This window comes from Corythoichthys intestinalis, chromosome 13, assembly GCF_030265065.1.
Source record: "Corythoichthys intestinalis isolate RoL2023-P3 chromosome 13, ASM3026506v1, whole genome shotgun sequence".
NCBI lineage: Eukaryota > Metazoa > Chordata > Actinopteri > Syngnathiformes > Syngnathidae > Corythoichthys > Corythoichthys intestinalis.
The window spans coordinates 24690691-24710334 of record NC_080407.1 but is presented as its reverse complement, the minus strand read 5'-3'; the positions used below and the strand labels follow the sequence as shown (position 1 = coordinate 24710334).

Here is a 19644-nt window from a genome sequence, read left to right as displayed (position 1 = left end):
GAACTAAGCGCCTGCGTCCGAGATATAAATACCTGGATGAGCACTAACTATCTTCTACTTAACCCTGAAAAGACAGAAGTCCTTATAATAGGCCCGAAAAGTGTTAGAGACTCTTTATCTACCCAGATAGTCACTCTGGACAATGTAAGTGTAGCTTCCAGCGCCACAGTTAAAAACCTAGGAATTTTATTTGACCCTGACTTATCGTTTAAAGCACACATTAAACAAACCTGTAGAACGGCTTTCTTTCACCTGCGCAACATCGCCAAAATTAGAAATATTTTATCTAAAAGCGATGCAGAAAAATTAATTCACGCGTTCGTTACATCGAGATTGGATTACTGTAACTCCCTACTTGCAGCTTGTCCTAAAAGCTCTCTAAAAGGTCTTCAGCTAGTCCAAAACGCAGCAGCAAGACTTTTAACAGGAACCAATAGAAGAGAGCACATCACCCCTGTGCTCAAGGCACTTCACTGGCTTCCAGTCGAGTTTAGAATTAAATTTAAAATACTCCTTCTTACATTTAAGACCATTAATGGGTTGGGGCCATCTTATCTCACCGATGCTCTGGTTCCATACCGCCCCAACAGAACACTCAGAATGCAGGTCTACTGGTAGTTCCCAGGGTTCATAAAAGTACTGTCGGAGCTAGAGCCTTTAGCCACCAAGCCCCTGTTTTATGGAATCAGCTTCCAGCTAGTATTAAAGACGCCGAGACAGTCTGCACATTTAAGATTAGATTTAAAACGTTCCTATTCGACAAAGCTTATGGTTAGGCTAGTTGAAGTCGGAATAGACTCACAGTTTAGTTTAAGCTGCACTAGAAGCTATAATGCTGGGGGGCAGTACAGCCGCTGAGTTCTATCTCCTTTTCTTACTCTACCTACCACTTGTCTTACTTTATTTCTATTTTCCAATGTTAATATCTAGTTGTCTAGTCTCTTCATCACTAGTCACCCGGTGTCCCCTTTCCCCCCTCCCCTATGGGGAGGGGCTATTTTTCAGCTGCAGCCTCCTGACTGTCCGGACCCCTGGCTGGATAGACGTCCTCGCTGTTACCCCCGTCTCATCCAACTAGAGGGACCTCTTCTTGCTCCTTTACTCCACTGTATTTTTACGGACTATAATTTCGCTTGCTAATTCCCATTAGCCGTTCTGGGGTTCCTGTCTATCCGTCCTGGGAGTGGATCTCTCCTGACTGTGGTACTCCCCAAGGTTTCTCATTTTTCTCCCAATTGACTCTGGAGTTTTTGGAGTTTTTCCTTGCCGGCATGGAGGGTCTTAAGGATAGGGGATACCCAGGACTTGAACTGTATCTATTCATCTTTGTTGCTTCATTTCTAATTGTGTATCATATTGCCTCTGTAAAGTCCTTTGAGACCTCTGTTGTGATTGAGGGCTATACAAATAAATTGAATTGAATTGAAATAGTAGTTTGGTTTAGCCAGAGAGGATTTTTGGTACTAATGTAAAAAACTTTTAAAGCTAGTGGGGGGCGGGGGAGGGGGGGTGCGTCACTAATCGAATTATAATGAAATCGGAGCCTCTGAATCAGAATTGAATCGTTCGGTCCCCCAAGATTCAAGGTTTTTCTCCAGTGCGGATTCTTGTATTTTCAAGATATTTCTTTGAGTGAATCTTTGACCACAAGCTGAGCAGGAAAAGGTTTTTTACCAGTGTGGGTTCTTTCGTGACTTTCTAAGTTGTGCTTTTGAGCAAATCTTTGACCACAAACTGAGCAGGAAAAAGTTTTTTTTGCCACTGTGGGTTCTTTTGTGTACTTTCAAGTATTTCTTTTGAGTGAATCTTTGACCACAAACTGAGCAGGAAAACATTTTTTCGCTAGTTTGGGTTCTTGTGTGTTTTGTTAAGGCTCATGCATGAACAAATCTCTTTGCATCAACTGAGCAGGAAAAAGGTTTTTCACCAGTGTGGGTTCTTGTGTGTTTTGTAAAGATTCCCATTTGAACAAAACTTTTTCCACAAATTGAGCAGGAAAAAAGTTTTTTTTTCACCAGTGTGGGTTCTTGTGTGTTGTTTTAAGGTGCTATTGCAATTGAATCTTTGCCCACAAGCTGAGCAGGAAAAAGGTTTTTCGCCAGTGTGCCTCCTCATATGCGCACGACAAGTTTGCTTGGTATCAAAGGTTTCCCCAAACTGAGAGCATTTGCAGAGTTTGTCGTCACCACAACATGTCTTATGACCATCATCATTGGAAGTTCAGTGTGACGTAGCGCCATCTCTGTCCGATGGACCAATGTAAATGTCTGCTTGCAATCCTTCTGTTGAGCTGATGCTACTCCCCCCGCTTTGAGGCTCCGCCGCTCTGCTGGCCTCATTCAGACCATCTTCACTCTTCAAGGGCTCACCAGTAGAACTGGAGATATGCTCCTCGTCTTCCTCCTATTTACCATATGGCAGCTCCTCCTCCTCCTTTTTGACTGGAAGTTGCTCTTCTCTCTCCTTCTGTTGACAGGGCTCTGGCTCCTCTTCCTCTTTGATTTGGGGGAGCTCAACATCCTCTTTTACACCAGGAGATTCTGGCTCGGCACCAAGAAATCTTCTGAAACCTGCAAGACAGAAGAAAACCACTGATATATTTTATGGACCACCACGGTCTCATCGGCCAGTCTTGTATTCTTGACTTGGACTTATTCTTATTCTGACTTATACTAAACTTGGAGAAGACGAGTACAGTGATCCTTGATGACTTCGCGGTTCACGTTGCGTGGAGTCAGTGCATTGTGGGGTTTAAAAAATTATTCATCAAAAAACAAAAGTGAAAAAATACACATCATTTCATTTTGAGCCACAAGAGACATTGTTTCACATAGAGATGAGACCGAAAATTCGGCACCGCAAGCTATCGGCCAAAAATAGCTATTTTGGTCGAAATGTTTTTAAGATAAAAAATTTACCATTGAATCGTGTGAAGAACCTTAGTCCTCTTGTGATGATCTCATTAAAACACAGCGAGAAGCAACATGCTGGCTGATGCAGTCTTGCAAAAACGCCTGGCTCACAGCCAACATGACCGCGGTTTGGAAGTAGTTTCTGGTATCAAGCAGTGTTGTTTTCGTCAACAATGAGGACAACGAAGACATTTCATTCATGAACATTTTTTTCATGACGATGACGAGCTGAAAACGTGTCTTTGATGACTTTAACGTGATGAAAAGATTGCCAATTTACATCTAACGATACGACAACGAAATGAAAATGTGCCATCGTAGCCGTTCACAATGCGTGACATTTGATAGTTGTGCTCGTAGTTTTTTTTTTTTTTTGGTAGACTTTGTTTATTGGGCACATGAGTCTCATGACATAATGAGGCGACAATTGAGCATTTTCCCTCTTGCAAATGTAACATAGTTAAAAATACTTTGGTATTTTCAAACAGATGTTATATTAATAGTTGGAGAAATAAAAGTTAAAAGGTTTACATATATTAACCACCAAGTTATGTGTTTACTGTATATTATGAGCAAAAAATATATTCTGTAAAATTATTACATGTTTGTTATATATTTTTTCATTGAAACAGTTTTGAGATGTTTTGCATAATTTTAGAATAAATGTAGAATATGTAGAACAAGATGTGTATTTAGTTTAAAAAAAATGTTTACTGCATGACCGTTTGGAAATAAGGACTTCCGGGGTTGTGTGAAAGGGCGAGAAAAAAAGACAGAGAGAGGAGAGAGGAAAAAACGTTCGAGAAGGCTGAGGTGAGAGACGTCCGGTAACGTGCAAAGTGGAATAGCTGACACATTTGTGGACTTTTTGAATGACTTTTGGCAAAAGTGCTGAAAAAGAAGACTTGGAAGAAGTCAATCGTCATTGTTGGGTGTGGTTGAGTGGTCGACTCAAGCGGAACGAGCGGAGCTGGTCACTAACAAAGAGGCTAACGGACGCTCGTCGCTAACCCAGAAGCTAGCGGATGCCCGTCGCTAACAAAGAAGCTAACAGACACACGTGGTGAGCCCAGACACTTGGCTACACGTCTAGCGACCTGCTGAACAAGTGAGCGAAGCGTTTGTGGACGAACCAACTGGTGGAAAAGAAAACTCCACGTCGAAGCCGACGAGGAGGACTACGCTGACCCGCAGCCACCGACTGAGAGGGATTCTACGACATAGTGAGCGAGTAGGAGTGTCATCTTCTCAACGAACATGTGCCTTTCGGATTGCTTGGAGAAAACGGCATACATTAAGGTAAATCAGTTATTTTGCCTTCGGGTGAAGGAGCCATTTTGTTTAAGGCTACTACGCACGCAAGCATCGAACCTGGCCAGCCACGTAAGACGATTTTAGTTAATTTTTTGCCGGATTTAGAGTTAATCAGGGCCCATAGGTAAACTGTTTGTGTGTGTGGACAGTCTGTGTTGAAACCTACTTTTTGAGAACAAATTTTATTTAACATCTGCCTATTTTTTTTTCATTAAATGTATATCGTTCATACATAACTGGTGTGTTTATTAAGCCATTTGATAAAAGGTTTATGAGTGTTGAATTTCCATTTTAAACTGCAATAGTGAGAAAACTGAAAAAGGGAATTAATAGAACACGGATAATTTAATAGTAATTATTTTCAAAATTCACAGTGAATGCCTACATAACAGATAGTAGTAAAAAAGATAGTTGAATTGTGATTTTAAAAGAAAAAAAAGGAAAGAACTCAGGTTAGCCACCTCTCATCATAGTTTGCGACACTAGAGAGGCGCTACACACACACGCAGAAAAAAAAACATACAAACAAAACAAAAAAATTCCAAGTAAAATGAACGAAAACACTTCCACCAAAAGAAAAAACACCCTCACCATCTCCAAAACAAACTATGATTATTGTTCCCCTTTAGAGGGAAAAGGGCTCTGATCAAGAACAACTAATACATATATATTTGGTTATATCCCAGGCAAAGTTCAAACATCCACACAAAAATGGCGTTCTGTGCTTCTAACATATAACAAAAAAGGGTTCCAGACGTCTTCAACCATGGTCCTCAGCCGGAAAAGGGTGGCATGCCCTCTTTGGGTCAGGGGTGAGACCCTGCCCCAAGTGGAGGAGTTCAAGTATCTTGGGGTCTTGTTCACGAGTGAGGGTGAGGGTAGGAGGGAGTGGGAGATTGACAGGTGGATCGGTGCAGCGTCTGCAGTGATACAGACTCTGCACCGGTGAGCCAAAAGGCGAAACTCTCGATTTACCGGTCGATCTATGTTCTTACCCTCACCTATGGTCATGGGCTGTGGGTCGTGACCGAAAGAACAAGATCCCGGATACAAGCGGCCGAAATGAGTTTCCTCCGCAGGGTGTCCAGGCTCTCCCTTAGAGATAGGGCGAGAAGCCCGGTCATCCAGGAGGGGCTTGGTGTCGAGCCGCTACTCCTCCGTGTTGAGAGGAGCCAGTTGAGGTGGCTCGGGCATCTGGTTCGGATGCCTACTGGACGCCTCCCTGGAGAGGTGTTCCGGGCATTTCCCACCGGCAGGAGGTCCAGGGGATGACCCAGGACACGCTGTAGAGACTATGTCGCTCAGCTGACCGAAGTGGCTGTGGAGAGGGAAGTCTGGGCTTCCCTGCTAAAGCTGCTGCCCCCGCGACCCGACCCCGGACTAAGCGGAAGATAATGGATGGACGTCTTCAAAGGACTCGGCCAATCCACAGACTGCCAATCTAAGTTTTTCAAGTCTGAGAAAATACAAAATCTCTCTGATCCAATGGGCTTGCGTAGGTGGGACTGGAGACTTCCATCTTAAAAGAATTAGCCTCCTAGCCAGCAAGGTTGAAATGCTATAAGGTCCCCTTTCTGAGAGTGTAGAAAACATGCTGCTAGAACCACACCAAATAGAACAGTCAAGGCATTTGGAGCAATATCTATCCCAGTGACCTTTGATAAGACAGCAAAAATGTCAGACCAAAATGCAGTTTGAGAATTACATAACCAAAACATGAGTATATAATTGCATCGATCACAAGTGGAGGAGACCGCATCAAATAGTTTGGCCAGCCTAACTTTGGTATAATGTGCTCTGTGTAGAATCCTGCACTGAGTAAAACTGTGTTTAGCACAAATTGAGAAATCCTGTGTCCTACACAGGCTTTCTCTCCGGACCTCTTCAGGTATACTCATTTCCAAACCCGACTCCCATACGGGGTGTTCAGGGTGTTTAAAGTGGAGTCTGAGCCGATTTTGTAATTATTTAAAGAAACCTTCGTTATTGCACCCTTTAGTGAAGCGCAAAGGTTTTTAAAAAGTATCAAAGACAGAGGCCGCAGGGAGTGTCGGGAAACTTGGCCAAGGTGAGCGAAAATAACTGCGAATTTGAAGATATTTGAAAAAATGGCATGTAGGTAATGAAAACTTTTCAGATAGCTGTTAAAAGGAAGCAAATGTTCAAATCAGATATAAGTCCTTGAATGTTTCTATGCCCAACATAGACCACATAGTAAAAGTGTTATCCAGTAGAGAAAGGCGAAAAGCATGATTAGGTGAAATTAGAGCCTGAGTGGAAGGCGCCTGTAGACCAAAATATGCTCTAAATTGGTTCCAAATTCTGAGACAGGAGAATACAACAAAATTTTGTGAATATGGAGAGGTAGATGACAAGAGCGGTGAAAACAATAGGGATTTCAATATCACCGGTTTAACTGAATTGGCTTCAACATCAAGCCACAATGGGGCTCTCAGTACTCTCAGAGCAGCGCCAATACGTCAAGTTCTTAATATTACCTGCCCAATAATAGTATAAAATATTTGGAAGAGCCATTCCACCTAGTTGTTTGGGTCTTTGGAGTGTCTGATAGCGCAACCTGGGTTTCTTTTTATTCCATATAAAATCCCTAATAAAGATGTCCACCGATTTGAAAAAGGAAAGAGGAAGAAAAATCAGAATACACTGGAACAAATAAAGAAATTGAGGAAGAATGTTCATTTTAACCATAGATGTCCCGATCCGATATTTGGATCGGATCGGACGCCGATATGGGCAAAAAAATGTGCATCGGTATCGGATCGGCCAACACGGAAAAATTCCGATCCAGACTTCCGATCCAGTTTTTTCTTAAAGTCCGGTCCGGATCCAGCGCACCGATTTACATAATCCATTCCAGTTTTTGCTTCGGTTTCCCTAAAATCTGGTCCGCATTTTACGGCACACCTTCAACACACTACATTTACATTACCGTCTCCCAATTTACCAAGAGACGTTATCGGTAAAAATGTCAGCTTTGTGGGATAATTTCACCTTAAAGGACGACAAAGACGAAGAGGCAGAGTGCAACATATGCCACAATAAAGTCAAGCGTGGTGGTAAATCTGCAAGAAGTTTTAATACAACCAACCTAATCAAGCATTTAGCGAAATACCACCACAAACAATATAAGGAGTATGTTAAGAAAACCGGAGACAAAAAGAAAGGTCCTACGCAATTAACACTGGCAGAAACTTTTGCTATGCGTGACAAACTGGCACTCTACAGTCCCAAAGCCCAGGGAATAACAAGAGTCATTGCCGAAGAATTCATTCTGGATGACTAGCCATTATCTCCTGTGAGTAAAGACGCACCATCCAACACTTAGAACCACAGTACAACATGCCCAGCCGTCATTACATCCTTGAGCGATTCGGCAGTGGAAGATTCGAGAACGATTCACAAACATCCAAATTCCGATTATCGAAATATGTCAAGTAAAGCGGAACCAATACACAGCGCGGTCTTCGGGACAAAATGAGAAACGAACCACGAGTAAACATCATGCTTGTCATAGACCCGGGTAATGCCAATGCTCAACTCACGGCTTTAGCTCAACTCATGCCACTGGATAAAAAACACAAGAATACCTGACTGCTGCTGACAGCCGCTACAAATTACGTCAACATCGTTTTACTGTAGATAATAGATATCATATGTATATAGAACTAGATGCAAAATGACGGACTCGACGGCGTTAGCAACATTTAAGTATTGAAAACTAGTTGCAAGAGTAAACAGCCGCCATCTTAAAGCAGGAGACTTCCCTAGTAGGCTGTTGTGAACCTTCCAAGCGAAGCTAATTGATTTTTTATCCAAAATACTCCTAAATCGGCAAATCATGACTTGAATCTATCTTCAAAACAGTTTTAAAAGTTTCACATGTGGAAAGTAGACAGAAGGGAAATTATGGAATAACGGGAGCAATTTTAACAACTTTAACAGTTGATTCGCAAAATTAACTGAATTGAATGTAGTTTAAAGCTGCTGATAAAGAATGGGGACTTGAGTATTTTATTTACTGTATTAAAATGTTAACTTGATACTGAAATAGTCGTTTATTTAAACCAGAGAGGCTTTTTATACAAGCTTTGTAACTAATGCACAAAACATTAAAAGCATCTAATAGCTTGGGGGGTTTGTGGGATTTTCCACTGAGGTTGTTTGTGTGTTTTGCTTTTTTAAGACAGTTTACAATATTATTTGCACGTTTTACTGACTGATTATGCCATTTCTGTTTGTTATTTATAATGTTTTGTGTTTGTCATTGAATAAACAGGTCAGTTTCTTGTTACCAACCATTGTGTGTTATTCACACTCACCTAATTCAGCTGGCTAGTTGTTATCAAGAGTACTAAAACCTTTTTCCACATGAGTCTGACAACTAAGTAAGGAGGCTAAATAACTTTAAACTTTAACACGTGCTCAGATCGGCCAGTATCGGTATCGGATCGGAAGTGCAAAAACCTGGATCGGGACATCCCTAATTTTAACTGAATTTATCCGAGCTGGAACAGAGAGATTAAGCAAGGACCATCTTTCGAAGTCTTGTTTGAGCTGTGCGAGCAGCAGTTGAAAATTCATCTTACGAAGATTGCTCAATGTGTCCGCCACATAAACTCCAAGATAAGCAAAACCTGATTTACTGTAGATACTTTAAATGGCAATGTTTCTAATGGATATACCTTGGCTAGCTGATTTACAGGAAATATTTCACTCTTTCCCAGATTCAGTTTATACCCTGAGATCTTACTAAAATCACTTAAAACAGTAAGTGCTGCAGGAATGGAACGAGATAAGTCTGACAAAAATAACAGGGGATCGTCAGCATAAAGTCCAACTTTCAGCTCCACGCCATGTCGCACTACAGGGTCAATCAGGGTGACATTTCAGTGCAGCTGAAAGTGGTTCAATGGCCACCGCAAAAAACAGTGGGTTTAAGGGACAGCCCTGCCTGGTAGATCGAGATAAGTGAAAATATTCGGAATTTGTATTATTAGTTCTGACTAACGCTTGTGGAGACGAGTACAGAGACCTAATCCAAGATGCAAATTTCATTCCAAACCCAAATTTTGCCAAACAAAAAAATAAATAATCCCATTCCACTCGGTCAAAGGCCGTCCCAGCATCTAAATCCAACAAGGCCTCTGACCGAGCTTCGGTTGAGTGGATGTACACAACATTGAAAACCCGATAAGAGCTGCATTTTAATGGGCTTCTTGAGAATCGGAGATACATGCCTGATTTAGCGTTTAGGGGAGAGCGCCAAGCTCAAAGGCCTCTATAAACACCTCCAACAAATATGGAGCTAATGGCTTCCAAAACATTTTATAGAACTCAGACAGAAAACTGTTAGGTTTTGTGTTTGGTTTCTCCTTGTGTGACTTGTCCCTGTGATTACCCATTGCTCTCACCTGTGTGTGTTTTCCCAGTGTATCCTGCAATCTGCATCCACCTTTGTTACCCAGCTGTTCCTCGTCTCATTACCCCTTGTCTGCGTATATAATGACCCAGTTTCTTGTCACTCCTTGTTGCGTCATTGTCTATGTCCGTCTGTGCAAACTTCAAGTCCGTTCCAAGCCCTCGTTTACCAGTCCCTCTGATTTAAGTAAGTTTTGTTTGAATCTTGCCCTTTGATCCCCAGTGGTTTTGGTTGTACTTTGTGTTTTTGTTAGATATCATTAAAACGTTTTTTGAGTTCATCGCCATCTGCCTCCTGCCTTGCATTTTTGTTTCTCTGCATTTGGGTCCACACCACCTGCCTGCCCGCGCATTCCCTGACAAAAACCATCCAAACCAGGGCTACTGCCACTCTGTAAGGATTTAACTGCTTGAAATTAATCTACTGTACTTGTGAGCAGTGTGCATGAAAAATGTACTCACCTTACTGACGGCGATGTAAACATCTGACGTGTTTTTCGCCAATCAAAGCTCCTTGACAAATCCTGCTACAAAGTATTTCTAGCCGTCAAGGCATTTGAAGGCTTTTAAATTTTGTTGGGTGTAAGTACTCATGTTTATCAGGTAATTCAATATGTCCGGGTAATCTAAATGTGGCAGCTCGAAAGCCTGTCTCAATTTACAGCTGGTAATCATTGTATTCTGTAGGAAATTTCCATTTTTGTCCATGTGTTTTCCCACACTCCACCAGAAGGTCCATGATGACAATGGCTCTGTCCGTTACCTCAAGAAGTGTCAATGCATACAGCAAAGATGAAGACGTTGGCATCATCCCAATATGTTTTCTGCTGCAAAATCTAACTTGAAGTGTTATTTAATATGTACCAGTCTGGGAGTCCAAAACTTTATTTTAAACTTTCCAATGATGTATTACACATACACGTTGGCATTTGTGAAATCTGGAGAAATTGGGGGTCTCAGAAGGGAACTTCAAGCCATCTGAGTGTTTTCCGCCATGTGCTTGTCTTTCACACAATCACGGTTCACATGCATGTTCTGCAGATGGTCACTCTATACGCACTTCCATTTCATGAGTTTAGACACACATGCATTGCACCTTAAACTCGCCCTGATGTGCCGACGTCATAATGAGTAAGTAATATTGTCAAACAACATGGACTGGACACACTATCGCATAAAGACTAAACGGATTGAACGAATGCAACAAAATGACAGTTCTTCAGAAAGAGCCTCGCACTCCCCTCAATTTGAATAACGTGATACTCACAGAACAGCGAGCGTGATCTGAAGTCGTCACTCTCTGATGGTCGAGCGATGAGGTTGTCTGCTTGGAATCCTTCTTTTGAACTGCTGCCACTCAGAAGCTCCGCCCCTCTGCTGGCCTTACTCGGACCTCCATCTTCACCCTTCAAGGGCTCATCAGTCCACTTGGGGATGTCCACCACCTCCACTTTAACATATAGCGGGTCGTCCTCCTCCTTTTTGAGGGGATGAGGTTGCTGCTGCTCCTCAATGTGGGGGTTGTGGACAAATTCTTCCTCCACGTACTTGATGTATGGCGACTCTTCCTCCTCTTCTTCTTTCATGCGAGCACACTCCTGGCATTCAGGATGATGCACTTGACTGACATCTGCAAGACCAGGACCATTATCACACATGAGTCAAGTTTTATTTCTTCATTTGCCATATTCTGTCCCCAAAATATCTACTGCTTCAGATATAAACCTTCCTAACATTCCATCCTAATTGGATGTTACTGAAAGGTCGTTTCTCCATTTTCGATCAGTTAATATTAAGCCTGAACGATATACCGTTTAAACATCGCCATCGTGATGTGTGCATGAACAATAGGACGTGCGATAGTTTTCTTATTTTATTTTTTTTAATCCACAAACTTTTGTTTTTGGGAAAGAGAGTGGTTGTACGTAGACATGTGCCGGTTATCGGTTTCACGGTTTACCGTGGTGTGAAAACGTCGCGGTTTCAAAACCACTAAAATTTTCCGTCATACCTTAGTACGGTATTCGTTATTTTTCATGTGCCAAAATGCAGCCGAAGTGGCTTGGTGCGGCAGCGCTCACCCTTCCCGTTTGTTGCCGTGAGTGTCAGTAACGCTATTCTGCTAGCAAACCCCAAAACCAACCCTCGAAACACAAGGCGTACTTTTCTTCAATTTATTGAGCTCTCAAATCGTGGTGAAATATACAAATGAATACATTTAAAACGTTATACAATTGTATTTTTCCACATGTGAGTAGGTTCAACAGGATAGCAGTAGCACCATGAAAAAGGTCGCCAAATACAAAACATACATTTTCCTTTCAAATTCAATATACAAACTAACTAAAACTTACAAAGACGAATGTTAGCCTAGGCTAAGCTGGGAGAGCAGCTTGGTCGACGTTTTATGTCTCACAGCCGCTGAGTGAGAAACAAGCTTGAATGAAGGGGGGAGAAAAAAAAGGATCGCGTCAAAGATCGCTAATTGCGAAAGGAGGTCTCCCTCCTCACTTTTTGTTTTAGATGAAACCTTGAAACCTCAACAATATTTACATTTTAACAAACTTATAAAACTAACTTATACATTTTTAACTAACTTATTAACTTATGAATTCTTTGTTCTTTTTAACACAAAGGCATGACATCATGTAGAAGAGAGTTGACACAGTGGCTGAAAATGGCGAAACCTCAGCTTCTCCCCCTCCAAAAAAGTCATACAGTATATATTTTTAATTTTATTTAGAAGTGTTCTTACTTTTTTATAGCAATTATTTTGTTCTTGCTCTATTATTGAGCAACTTGAGCTCTGGCTGTGGGTATAGTCTAGGTTCTATTTATTTTAATTTTATATAAAATATTTGTTATTTTTTGTTAATTTATTTATTTTCACATAAATTTATTTTCACATTATATTCATGTTCCAATTTGCAAATCTGTTCTGAAAAAAAAACCTGTTCAATGGAAAAAAGTTTTTTTTTTTTTTTTTTAAACCCATACATCTCAAAATTTTGGAGCTATAATTGCAATACCGTGATACCGTGAAACCGCGGTATTTTTGCTCACGGTTATCGTACCGTCAAAATCTCATACCGGCACATGCCTAGTTGTACGGCTCTTTCCCTCCAGCTAAGCAGTCATCAGCCCCCTCCCCCTGCTACAGTGGAGCGGAGGGAGGACGTGCCGTTCCCAAACTGAAAGCGCGGAAGGAAAGGAAGCGATTTAAGACTCACAAAAAGAAACTATGGCTATCGACAAGAGGATAAGGAAGAAGAAACAGCCCTGGCGACAATGCCTCGCCGTGGTTGCCTCAACAAGAAGTAATGCGTCGAACATGTTAGACCATTTGAAGCGCAAGTATCTATGCATTCCTGGTACGAGCTCCCCATCAGCGAAGCTTTTTAGTACAAGTGGGAACATTGCTACGTGCCAACGTTCTTGTCTCAAGCCCAAAATGGTGGATAAACTAGTAGTCTTGGCCAAAAACCTATGAGACCCAGTTGAGAATTGCTGAGCGAGGAAGGTGGCCGATATACAGACAAATACACAACACAGCTGCAGGAATGTCTTTTCTTCTTTCTATTCCTGCGACAGCTATCAGAAAGGCAGGACATTTGGGATGGTTTTGTTATTCATCAGAGTTATTTAGAGTTATTCAGTTCAATGATTTACTAGTTCAATTCAGTTTGTTTCTTTTATATTCAATTTTATTGTAAATTGTATTTTTCAAATAACTCAGAGGTATAGTACAGCTGCACATATATTTTTGATATTTAATATTTAAGTTCAAATATGTTGACACTTTTGTTGTTGTTTTACTGAGGTTTTTATTCATTGTTATAGTATATGAACAACTGGGGACTATTGTGCCTGCTCTTTTATTTGTCATATATAATATTTTTGTTCAAATATGTTTACACCTTAGTTGTTTTTTTACAGAAGTTTTTATTTCTTGTTATATTTTGTAAACAACTCAGTGGACTAACGCACCTGCTCTTTTATTTGTCATTTAATGTATTTGCTGCTTTTGAAGTGTAAAATACCGTGTTCAATAAATCATCTATACATGGCTTCCTGGATCCCTTCATACAGCAATCTTCATCATTCACAAATTAAATGGTATTACTCTGAATACACTGTGGTCATGGTGTGTCATCCAAAGTATTTTCAAACAGCTATTCAAGTAGTCTTAATATCGCAATATATCGCAAACCCCCCAAAAATCGTGACAATAGTTTTTTCCAATGTCGTTCAGGCCTAGTAAATATGTAGATTTGTTACATGGGAATAATTTAATTAAAGTGTTGTAGATCACATTAAAATTAGTAAGAGACGGTCATGAAAAACTGTAAAGACAGAATAAAAAACACAAATGGAGTGCTGCGTGAAGGCACTAGTCATACATTTTGTTTCTTTAAACATTCAAATTGTAATGTATAGTATTTGCGAGACAAATGAGTCAATAGTCACCTTACTCAACTAACATTTTGGGACTTGATATTTACTTAAGGCTGGTTAATGCTTGTGTGGCGGACCTACGCCGTCAAGGCAACCCTGAATTTTGACCCTGTAGTCTGACGTTTACCTCCTGAAGGGCTAAGGCTGCTTATTTGCTGCTTTTGAATCAACTGACATTGCACCTTTGCTGCTTTTGAATCAACTGACATTGCACCTGAGAGGAATGAAGGCCAATGCATGATTAAGGCGCGCCCTAGTTCGTATCACCTGGCCGCCACTGTGTTTGGGACATGTTGACGGGAAAATACCATGAGGCAGGCCCATGTCTAAGCACCAACGAAAGAATCATGGACATTAAAGGACAATGGACAAGACTGGTGACTCACGGCAAAAATGCCGACAACATCTTAATCCTGCCTGTTTGGGAATGGGCCGGAAGCCGAGGATCCAGAAGAAAAGAAAGAGCGTATATTTTACTATGTGCTGCGTATACTTTACTATGTGCTATGCTGTGTTATCATATATCAATGAGTAATTGTCTGATTATTGTATGTACATTGTTTGGAGATGACCAGGCCAGGAGGCTATCGTTCCAAGCGAAAGGTAAGAGGGGAATTTTTCCTGGCTCTGAGAACAGCCAATATATACTCCCAAATAATAATCAAAATGATATTGGAGTGCAGGTTTTCGCCCCCCTCTGGCATCTCACCCTTGGAAATTAGGCATTTTAATAAATGAATAAGAAATAAAGATTGAATAGAAGGCCAACACCAATCGACCTTGGTGATTAGGCATTTTGGTAATGATTAATAGGCCAATACCAAGGGGGTCTGTAGATAAGCTTAAGTTTCCATGTACGAAGCCATGAGTCAATAGCTTGCTTGCACGTACAGGCTGATATGAATTCCGTATATGGGCATATTTGTATCAAAGATTCAGTTTGAAGGCTCAGTTTGACTAGTTGGAACCAGTTTGTTGCTTGTTTTAGGGAAGTGTTTTGAAGAAGTAAGCAAACAATGTTACAAGGTGCTAGACCTATTACAAGAAACCATCTTGATAGAAGAAGAATTCCTGGAAGAACAAGAACCAACCAATGAGAGAAAGAAATGATCATGTATCCATGCATATTGATCAGTATGTCTATATAATCCATGTACTTGTGCTGGGTATTGTCTCTCAGCCGCAGTGTTCCTCTGCATTTGATCAGCTGAGAACCCAGACGTCTGTAATACTTTTATTTTTTTTTTTTAAACCTGTCGTGTTCAGCTGTTTGACACAGAGAATGGAAGTCTAAGTGCCCAGATTCTGAACAGTTTTAATGTTTCACATTGAGAGTCTGACATACTCCCATTGTGATCATTCAAAATACCTTTTTATTATGACAAAGCAGCGAACAGGAAGGGATTATGGGGGGACAGAAGAAAAGAAATACAAGAGAAGAAGGAAAAGAAACACATACACAAACAACAACTAGAAATACATTGAACATCTAAACTAGTTACTAATATGCTGGTGCTATCGTCAGCGAGATGTATTTCCGGTTTACACCATGTGGGGGCCTATTGGCCAGTGAAAGAGGAGAATGGGGGTGGGGGTGTCTATAAGCCTATAAGCTAAGTGATTGAAAGGGGTAGAGTGTACACAAATCAGTTCTGTGATCTAGAACCCAGTAATCGTGTGAATCTCTTATGAGTAAGCCCGTTGGCGACCAACCCTACGCCGCCGCATTGCCAATCCCGGCACCGGGACCCCCGACCCGAGAATGCCCTACCACATCCAGCAGCACGCAGGCCCCCCCGGGCGCGCGACAGCCACGCAGACGGGTGGAGAAGCCGCGCGGGCGCTAACCCAGGGCCACAGCCCCCACCCAGCCAGCCCGGGGAGGGAGGGAGGGCGGGCGCGGGGGCGGGGGGCCATGCGCAGCCCATCCCTCCTCCCGCAGCCCAGCAAAGGAGCCATCGTCCCCCCCCCCGGGACCCAGGGCGGTCCCCCGGGCCACCCGCGCACCCATCAACCGGCCTTCAGGGATGGCAGGAGGGGACGCATCACCAACCCTAACCCTTCAAACGAGCAACAGCCTAGTGTGAAGGCTTCAGCGGCAACCTATTCATTGTGTATTGCAATGTCCGTAACTATGTGCGGCCCCCTTAAGAGACGATCGGACTGGGGAGCTGTGACGTAGAAGGAAGCGAGAAGGAGAATGGGCGAGATAATGAGCGACAGCGGTCGCATGTCGCGGCAGCCCGCTGTTATTTAGTTATTGTTTTTCTTCATTGTTGTTGCCACAAAGTGCCCCCCCCCCCATCCAGGGCATTACAGTATTTCAGATCGGACTTTTCGGCGAAAGTGAGCGGTGGACGGCCATCTTGTTTGAATGAAATTCCGCCGAGAGACAGGGCCTAAAATAGAGCCTTGCTCTATTTTCAGAGCGCCGCCGTGCTAACGTCAACAACGCATTCAATAGCAGAGGGGCAGGCGTACTTAAATCTGTGCTATCAGCAGTGTTGGGCACGTTACTTTAAAAAAGTAATTAGTTATTTTACTCACTACTTCTTCCAAAAAGTAACTGAGTTAGGAACTGAATTACTCTATAGTAAAACGAACTAGTTACCAGGAAAAGTAACTATTTCCGTTACTTTAAAAAGAACTTGTTGTATGTCAAAGAATTTGAAATTTTCTGAGCAGTATTCGAGTCAGTGGAATAGAGAAGAACAGACAGGTAGTTAACTTGTTAGGTGCTTGTGCAGATTTGAATTGCTTAGCACAGATGTCGACAAAAGCTTTGCCCCGGGACATAAATTACACATTACATGCAGGTTCTTTCCTTTAATTTCGACAAACTTGAAATAGCGTCTATATCTCCACCTCTTAAAGGAAAATTTTTCTTGTGAATGGTCTGCAATCCCGACCCTGTGCATCTGTTTTGCGTGTGTGTGTTTGCCGCACGCGCTGTTCCGGTTTGCTTGTGAAATCATCGGCTCTGATTGGCTTACAACGACACATGACTCTAGCCCTCAGCCAATCACAATCCCTTCCGTCGCATCTCTCGAGGGGTTGCATTCAGGTAGGCTGGTTTCCCGACACTTCACGTCACCTTCAAAGCGTCTGCCGTCCTCAAGATGGAAGCGGAATTATTGCTGGCTGACAGTGGGAGATGGGAACGAGGCTAGCATCAGGTGTAGCAAACACAGAAACGTTACCAAACTTTGGAAAGCATTGTCTAATTGAATGAGCAGGGACAAACAGCCTGGAGTCATAAGAAGTATGTGCTGTAATATTCTGATACAGAATTATCCGAAGCACCCTAAAGTGCACACGGCGCCAATATTGTTTAGCTCACATGATGCGGGAGTGAGTTAGGGACACGGCCTGCCGAGAACCGTACGTTTGTGTTAATGTTGAAGTTATACAGTATGTGCTATTAAAGAAACAGAGTGTCAGCACGTCCTTTGTGGTATATCTTTGCTAAGAAAAAGCACAAAACAAAACACGTGCGCTATTCTCGAACCTGAACGCACCCCAAGTCTTGGATGACAAATCAACAGAGCAGAGAGTCGACACGATATGGCTGGTAGTTTCTTCAATTTATCCAGAGTAAGTAACGCACCGCTTTTGACCGTCAGTAACGGTAACGGCGTTATAACGGCGGAAAAAGTAATTAGTTAGATTACCCCGTTACTAAAAAAATAACGCCGTTACTTAACTCCCAACACTGGCTATCAGGCTGTTTCGTCACACGGACATATGCAATCAAGGGAAACCTTGATAAATCCGCTATTTTTTCAATATTCACGAAGTCTGGGACACTTGAAAAATTACTCTCATACCACTCCTTGTTAAGCTACATGGTACCTTGATGTGCGTTTGTGTGGAAATGTAGTTCAAGAACAACAACAAAAAACTATTCACCTTCTCACCGAAACTAGTAAAACTCTTTACAAGGCGATTAGAATTTCCTCCTACTCCTTAAAACGGGTCCATTAGAAAGGCGTAGGTTTGGTCTCAATATTGGTAGGGTCGGTATAACGGGGGATGGGACATTAATAAGATCAAACAGATTGGATCAACGGGGGTCAGGGTTACATTTCTCACCAATATGAACCTACTTAATTGATAGGCTAAATGATCAATGCAAAAATAAATCTGTATTGACTTGTGAGAGGCTGTTCTCAGCAGCGTGAACATCTCAGCATGAGTGGATTTGAGTGCGCTCACTCAGTGAAGCATTTAATAAAGACATGCTTTCGTCTATGTTATTCTTATTTGAAAGTTATTCACATTATAAAGGAGGCTTGGTGGGACAGTAACATGTTTAAAACTTTTTTTGGTATCGGATCAGGAATCGCTACCGGCAGATACTCAAAATCGGGTGACTCGGACTCAGACTCGGGTGCAGAAAATATGCGATCGGGACATCGTCATTATATTATTTATACATAATTGCGAGTATGCTATTAATATTTTATTTACATCTTTCTGACCATTATTTAATGTTTTATTGATAACATGTATTTCTAGGGATTTATATAAACTGATTGATATTACATATACACAAAAAAACAATGTTAAAAATGGTTCGGGGTGACACTACTTCACGATTTTTTCACCATTAACGGCTATAAGTGGTGTAATGGGAAAGAAAAAATTTGAATTCCTTGACAGCACTACTTTTTTAGATTAAAAATGAATCATAAACACGATCTGTCATGTACAGTATACGCATCATCGAAAGTGAACCAACCAGTCTGTGAAGAACAGCCTTTGCGGGCATTATTTTGCACTCATTCGAGTGTTGCTGACGTGGAGGCTCCTCTTTTACTCCGCAAAGTTCCTCCTGGACCTTTACTGCAGCCGGTGTGATCCTCGCGGACATTTCCCCACTTGATTTCTGAACGCTTGACAACGTGCCTTGTAGCTTTGTTAGCGGCCAGTGTAGTGCGGATTGTTTACCGACACCGGCCAGCTAGGCTAGGCTAGGCTAAAGTAGGCCGAATAACAGCGACTGCCGAGACTTGAAGATGAATGATGTTTGATTCCGTAATGTAGCTCGTGTTGGACACGTCACCGAGGCTTCGGTTTAGTTAAGTGACTAAAATAGAGAAAAGACAGAAAAATCCAAGGAGAAAAACGTGGGTTTTCGTGTATTGCACAACAACAACAAGCCCGCGACGTGATCCTTTGCTAGGCATCCATTCTGCGTGGTAATCGTTGAAAATGGTACACTCATGTTGTGTGAAAGACTGCCATTCTAGGTCCCATGATGCAAAGGGATGCAAAAAGGACGGGATACGTTTTTTAGCATTCCCGCCTGGAAAAGAAAGTATGGACCTCAGATAAATGAGTTGACCAAGAGGCGTCAGTTGGCTGCAGCGGTGAGAAGAAAGGCCATCGCTTTTCATTCATCAACAGAAAACATGTCGGTCTGTTCCCTACATTTCCATAAATGGTAAGTAATTAGAAGTATTAATGTTCTTCGGACGCTGATACTGACTGCATTTGAACGCTTATGGTGTGTGGTTGTTTA

At 41.9% G+C, this 19644-nt stretch overlaps 1 long non-coding RNA gene across 1 annotated transcript; it reads right to left on the bottom strand.

Moving 5' to 3' along the window:
- Window positions 1-200: 200 nt before the first annotated feature.
- LOC130928574 (uncharacterized) lies at window positions 201-11094 on the bottom strand. The gene is made up of 2 exons (XR_009066717.1): window positions 10933-11094; window positions 201-2570 (listed from the first exon to the last, which is right to left on the bottom strand). It is a non-coding gene; the product is annotated as an uncharacterized LOC130928574 (long non-coding RNA).
- Window positions 11095-19644: the final 8550 nt, after the last annotated feature.